General features: G+C 48.5%; 1 non-coding gene across 1 annotated transcript; it reads left to right on the forward strand.

Moving 5' to 3' along the window:
• Window positions 1-4,422: 4,422 nt before the first annotated feature.
• Window positions 4,423-4,585, forward strand: LOC144102907 (U1 spliceosomal RNA). The gene has a single exon (XR_013308261.1). It is a non-coding gene; the product is annotated as a U1 spliceosomal RNA (small nuclear RNA).
• The last annotated feature ends 1,415 nt before the right edge of the window (window positions 4,586-6,000 follow it).

Consider the following 6,000-nt stretch of genomic DNA (forward strand, 5'->3'; position numbering starts at 1 on the left):
TTAGGGAAATATGTTTACAGCACCCTTAAAATTAACAAATCGGTGATTTCAGAGTGCAAGAATGATAAAATTTCACTACTACTATAATGCGCATAATGTATAGGAACAACGAAACTCAAGGCTATTTCATCACTTGCTAATGTGCCTTCACGACCTTGTAAATTTTCGGCTGTTTTTTACTCTACTATTACTATTAATAATTATAATAAACGGAGCTTTCCCTGTAAGTTTTATTCCTGCAGGCCTCCTGTATGTCTGGTGCACTTTGACCTTGCGTAAATAAATTCGTTGGAGAAGGCCATCTGTACAAAATATGAGCAAAATAAAAAACAAGTTAGATTTTTACGGTCTCTATCTTACGTGATACGCCCGGCAGTAGAGGGCCAGGTAGGCCTATCGAGTGAGTCATGCAGTCTGGGAAGGAGTATTGGGGGTATGCGGAACACCGCTGCCCATATATGTACACTTCTGCTTTTGCAACGAACCAACGAACTTCACCTCACTAGTATATTGCTGGTCTCACCTTTCTGCGTGATGTTCCCGTTACCGGCGCAGGTGATCGTTCAATCTGTCGTTTGGAAGCTTCCCGCGAGAGCTTTAGGCAACAGGGCCTCTTTCCGTTCTACTGATTTCACACCGCAAGTACTTGTTGGCACGCTTTCAACTAATCGGACTTGCAGACGAAGTATAAAGGCTTAGAAATAGAGGAGTTGAAAGAACACATCATTTTAGGTGCTTTATTTTTTTCCTTCTTTTCATCCGCTAATGTCTACTTGGAGTTCTTTTTTACGACTCCCAGGCAGGAAACTTTTTACAACCTAAATATGTTGTTGATAGCGAGCCCGCTACTGAAAAGGAAAGTGGTAGAAGTTGCTGCTTGACGCCTTCTATAACTCCTTCCATACTTGTTGACGCTTACGCTGATTTCGTGAGGCCGGAACCGCGTTAGGTAATTGAAATAAACGTCTGCTTCAAGGCATAGTTTCATCTCTGAGGCAAAGTGCGCATTGGTTGCAGGTATACTAGTCGCTAGCGTAAATACCAGCGCCGCTCTTTGTAAAGGCCAATTTCTGCCCCAAAGGAGCCAGCACCGTTACGAACGAATAGTGCAAGTGCTTCTTTAACTAAATACTTTGACCTTTACCGCTAGCAGGTTATAGTTTTTGTTGATATTTACCTATTTTTTTCGTCAGAAACCAAAGGAGGAGGCGTGACAATGGGATAAACCGTACTGACACTACTCGTAGGATATTACTCGTGGATTTGCTCAACTACACACACCACGAACACCCCGTCAAAAAAAATTAAAAAAAATGACGCGAAATTCTTTTTTTTGTGTCTGTAGTATTTTACGATGGACTTAGCATCATATATCTCTCCTCCCATAATCCACCGTAACTTCAAAAGGTGTCTTCGTTCATAAACCTGGTCATTCATTCATTCATTCATTCATTCATTCATTCATTCATTCATTCATTCATTCATTCATTTACCGCAGCGGTGGCCCATATTGGTTGAGCATCCGCCTCGCATGCGGGAGGTGTGGGATTCGATCCCCAGAACCACCGGGTACCCACCAGTGATACAATGGGTACAAGCTTTCCCCTGGCATGGCGCTCGGCTTGACCAGGGCGATATGCTTGGGAAATGGGTCGTTGGCCCCACCTTGAGCAAAGCGAAAAATACCTTGTGGTGCCATGGCGCTCTTTGGACGCTGATGCCCTTGCGCCATAAAATTTCACTATCATTCATTCATTCATTCATTCATTCATTCATTCATTCATTCATTCATTCATATGAATGCCTTATGCGAACGCATTCCGGGGCCACACAGAGGTGTAAAGAGCACGATACGGTGGCCAATTCCGGCACGCCGCGTTTCCTGTCGCTGCTTGCTTCGAGGATTGCGCAGAAGAGATGAAACAACGGGCGAAGTGGGGGGTCTTGACCAGGCGGCAGCCCCGGCCGCGTCAAAGAGGCGGTGCAAAGTGTTTCACTGCTTGCACGGGGGTCGCCCTTCTGTGAAGCACTAAGAAACTAGCAGAGACCGTTTGGTGTGCTTCCGAGGGCGACCTGAGCGTTTAGAAGACAGCGGCAGCCTGAATGAATCAGGAATCAGGCACACCTCCCTCAGAGTGTTTGCAGGCATTTTTTATGCTAGTGCCTCACAAAGCACTTGCAGGCATTTTTTATGCTAGTGCCTCACAAAGCACCTGTAATTAAAGTGAGCTGTATAAGAGTGTAGAGGCAAATACAGGGATGATAATTTATTTACGCGTTGAAGAATATTTTTGAAGCTAATAAAAAAAATGGCTGTGGTTTAGCTCTGGTTAACCCTAGTTGAATTGCGAAAGCTTCGTTTCCTCGGCATGTCGTCTACGCAGCGTCTGATTCCGACGCTCTCGAGAGCTCAAACCGGTCTCTTCCGCAGTTGAAGAGTCACTCCGGGACGTGGCACGACTTGTTCTAGCAGCATCTTCGTTACGACGAACATAACATGATTTGATTCACGACGTTTCGGCTGGAGGACCAGCCTTTCTCGAGTCGCCGAGTCGCCTTGCGGTTGATATATATATATATATATATATATATATATATATATATATATATATATATATATATATATATATATATATATATATATATATATATATATATATATACACCGCAACGCGACACCTCTTCTCCCTCTACGCCAGCGGAGCACTTCTGGCGGAGCGAGCGGCGACGGCGGCGCCATCTGTCGGAGCGCGGCCGGAGCGCGGCAGCGGCGTTGCTAGGCAACAGCGGCTCAAGGTTGTTCGTGGGCCACGGCATATGACATACGGCATACGGCGCGACGAGCCGAAATGGCTCGCTGGCTGGTGTAGTAAAGCTCTCGCTTTAAAAAAAATAGAGGGGACACAAGCTCAGCATTAAGGGCTTGACGCGATAGCGTAGTGCATTACTTCCCATATATGGAGAAGGTCACTCTCTACATTCAGAGACCCCTGGGAGTCCTCATACCACTCCCGGCGCAGTGGTGCGGCGGTAAAGCGATCCGCAACCGCCCTGCGGTCCATGGCATGTGCTCCCAGCGGTGGGCCTTGTGCGACCCAGGTTGCGCTTCACGAGTGACCAATCATTACTTTAACTGCCACCTCCCACGGTGGACGGTTTTGAGGTGATTTTGTGATTTTGTGTGATGCACAGTCCAGTACGTATGGCACCTCCTGAAGCTCTAAACGTCCACAGGGGTAAGGAAAAAAAGTCTTCCTCTTCGGAGATTTGCAACAACTTCCGGTGTGCTGTAACGGCCCAACTACGCGGCTTAAAGTAAATTCCAGTGGCGGGAATACTTTCCACCAAGGGTGCACATTTTCCCGCAAGGCAGCGGAGTCCTAAATAGAGCAGGGAGTCGACGTCGGCAATATGGCGGAGGTGAACAGGGGTCAATACTTGCCAGAGGACCTCACACATTCCGTCAAGTTGGTGAACCAGAGTGACCACAAAACTCTTCCGCCAGAAGCGAAATCTACAACCAAATACACAGCCATCACCGATGACCAAAGATGACGCCGCAGCCAGCGAGTCTCGATAAATCCGCATCGATTCAGGAAATTCCGGACGAGTTATCTTCGCCCATGAGACGCGCGATTTAATAAATGCCGTTTTGCCTGCTGATTTTCAGGGGCGTCTACTTATGGGCGCCTCTTTAAAGGGGGATGTGTAGCTCGCTGTCTCATCTACACGACGGATTTCTTGAACGTCATTTGTCTAAAAAAAATTACCTGGGGTTCAACTATTGCTGAATATAGTTAGACAGCGAAAGCTGCAGGGTATCGGGTAAATAGACGCGGCTTGGCTTGAAAACGTTCAGTGCGTTCCGCACACTGGATAGGCAACGCGCCTACCCTGGCAGGTGGCGGTTAAATTAATGGTTGATCGCGAGAGGTTGGTCATCCAATGAACGGTGCGGCTTGTAATTGATAACTGTGAATTCGAAAAGCGTCTCGCGGCGACCGCTCGGAGGAGCAGAACGGCGACGTTTGTGGAAAAAAGAAAAGAGAGAGGAAAATAAAAGGAGGAGAAGGCGCTATCGCGTCTACTTTTTAGGCGAATTTAAGCGCCCTTGACACCATCGGCGCGATTTTTTCTCAAAACAAAAAGGAAGAGCAAAAAGTTGTTTACAGGTGTCACCACAGTCGCTAATAGGATGGAAGCATATCGAGCCTTAAGTGTGCAATTATACAACTTCAGGTTAGGTAAAAAGCCGCACAGTAATTAAACTTTTAATTAAAGTCAGGAGTGATTGCTGAAGTACATTTAATTATACCTTCATTCGCGTGTTTCTGTGTATAAAACTGACTTATAACCGATTCCCCCCAGCGACAGTATGGCGGCCGCATTTAATGGGTACGCAGGGCCCAGCGAATGTGTGGCATACTTACCTGGTGCCGGGGCATCCTTGGTCAGGATGGAGGAGCCTCCAGGGCGAGACGTGGGCATTGCACTGCGCCCGCGTTGACCCCTGCCACTTCTTCTAATGAGGCAGATGGGGCATGTAATTTTTGGTAGTGGGGGACTGCGTGCGCGCATTCCCCGTCATTAAATTCAAAAAACAGAAACAGCTTCACAACATCGCCCTTACAACGCCGATAAAGCGAACTTTCGTTTGCCCAAGGAAAACTGCGCAGGTGATGAATGGCAGCGGCCCTCATCCCTCCTTCCCCAAGCCCTTCGCTTATTCCGCACTTGAGTGCAGTGGAATCATGCGGGGGCTCAGGGGCGTACCCCTACTTCCTCTCCAATAATAGTTCCCTCTCTCTCTCTCTCTCTCTCTCTCTCCAGAAGCCCAAGAAGTAGATGCAGTTGCCCTCGACAAACCTGAACCTCCAGGCCATCTCCCCTGCCTAACACAAGAGGACGCCGAGTTTTCCAAAGGGAAGCAAGCCAAAGAGGTGCGTCTGGAGGAGGAATGATGTCTGCGTCACGACGTTGTAAGCACATGTGCCAGGGGAGGGGATAAACGTCTTTTCTGATGGCAATACAAGCTGTTAAATAAAAAATAATGTGATTAGCCCAGCTAATCCAGGATATACAAAGCGAAAGCGAGATTGAGGTCTCCACTGACCCACGTAGCCGGTTTTGCGCCTTTCCTTTCGTGAAAGTGAACGGTCTCTGCAAAGTTGTCAACGCCAATGAACTATATGAACGCCGTCGGCTTACTTGTTTGGTTTTTGAGGAAACGAAATGGCACAGTAGCCGTCTCACATATCTCGGGGGACACCCGAACCGCGCCATAAAGGAAGGGATAAAGGAGGGAGGGAAAAGAGGAAAGAGAAAACTGAAAGTCGGTGGCTCAGTGGTTAGGGCGCTCGACTACTGATCCAGAGTTCCCGGGTTCGAACCCGACCGCGGCGGCTGCGTTTTTATGGAGGAAAAACGCTAAGGCGCCCGTGTGCTGTACGATGTCAGTGCACGTTAAAGATCCCCACGTGGTCGACATTATTCCGGAGCCCTCCACTACGGCACCTATTCTTCCTTTCTTCTTTCACTCCCTCCTTTATCCCTTCCCTTACGGCGCGGTTCAGGTGTCCAACGATATATGAGACAGATACTGCGCCATTTCCTTTCCCACAAAACCAATTATTATTATTTTGAGGTGCCGTAGTGGAGGGCTCCGGAATAATTTCGACCACCTGGGGATCTTTAACATGCACTGACATCGCACAGCACACGGGCGCCTTAGCGTTTTGCCTCCATAAAACGCAGCCGCCGCGGTCGTGTTCGAACCCGGGATCCGGAGTTCCCGTGTTCGGCCCCGCCGCGGTGGCTCAGTGGTTAGGGCGCTCGACTACTGATCCGGAGTTCCCGGGTTCGAACCCGACCGCGGCGGCTGCGTTTTTATGGAGGAAAAACGCCAAGGCGCCCGTGTGCTGTGCGATGTCAGTGCACGTTAAAGATCCCCAGGTGGTCGAAATTATGCCGGAGCCCTCCACTACGGCACCTATTCCTTTC

This window comes from Amblyomma americanum, chromosome 8, assembly GCF_052857255.1.
Source record: "Amblyomma americanum isolate KBUSLIRL-KWMA chromosome 8, ASM5285725v1, whole genome shotgun sequence".
Lineage (NCBI taxonomy): Eukaryota > Metazoa > Arthropoda > Arachnida > Ixodida > Ixodidae > Amblyomma > Amblyomma americanum.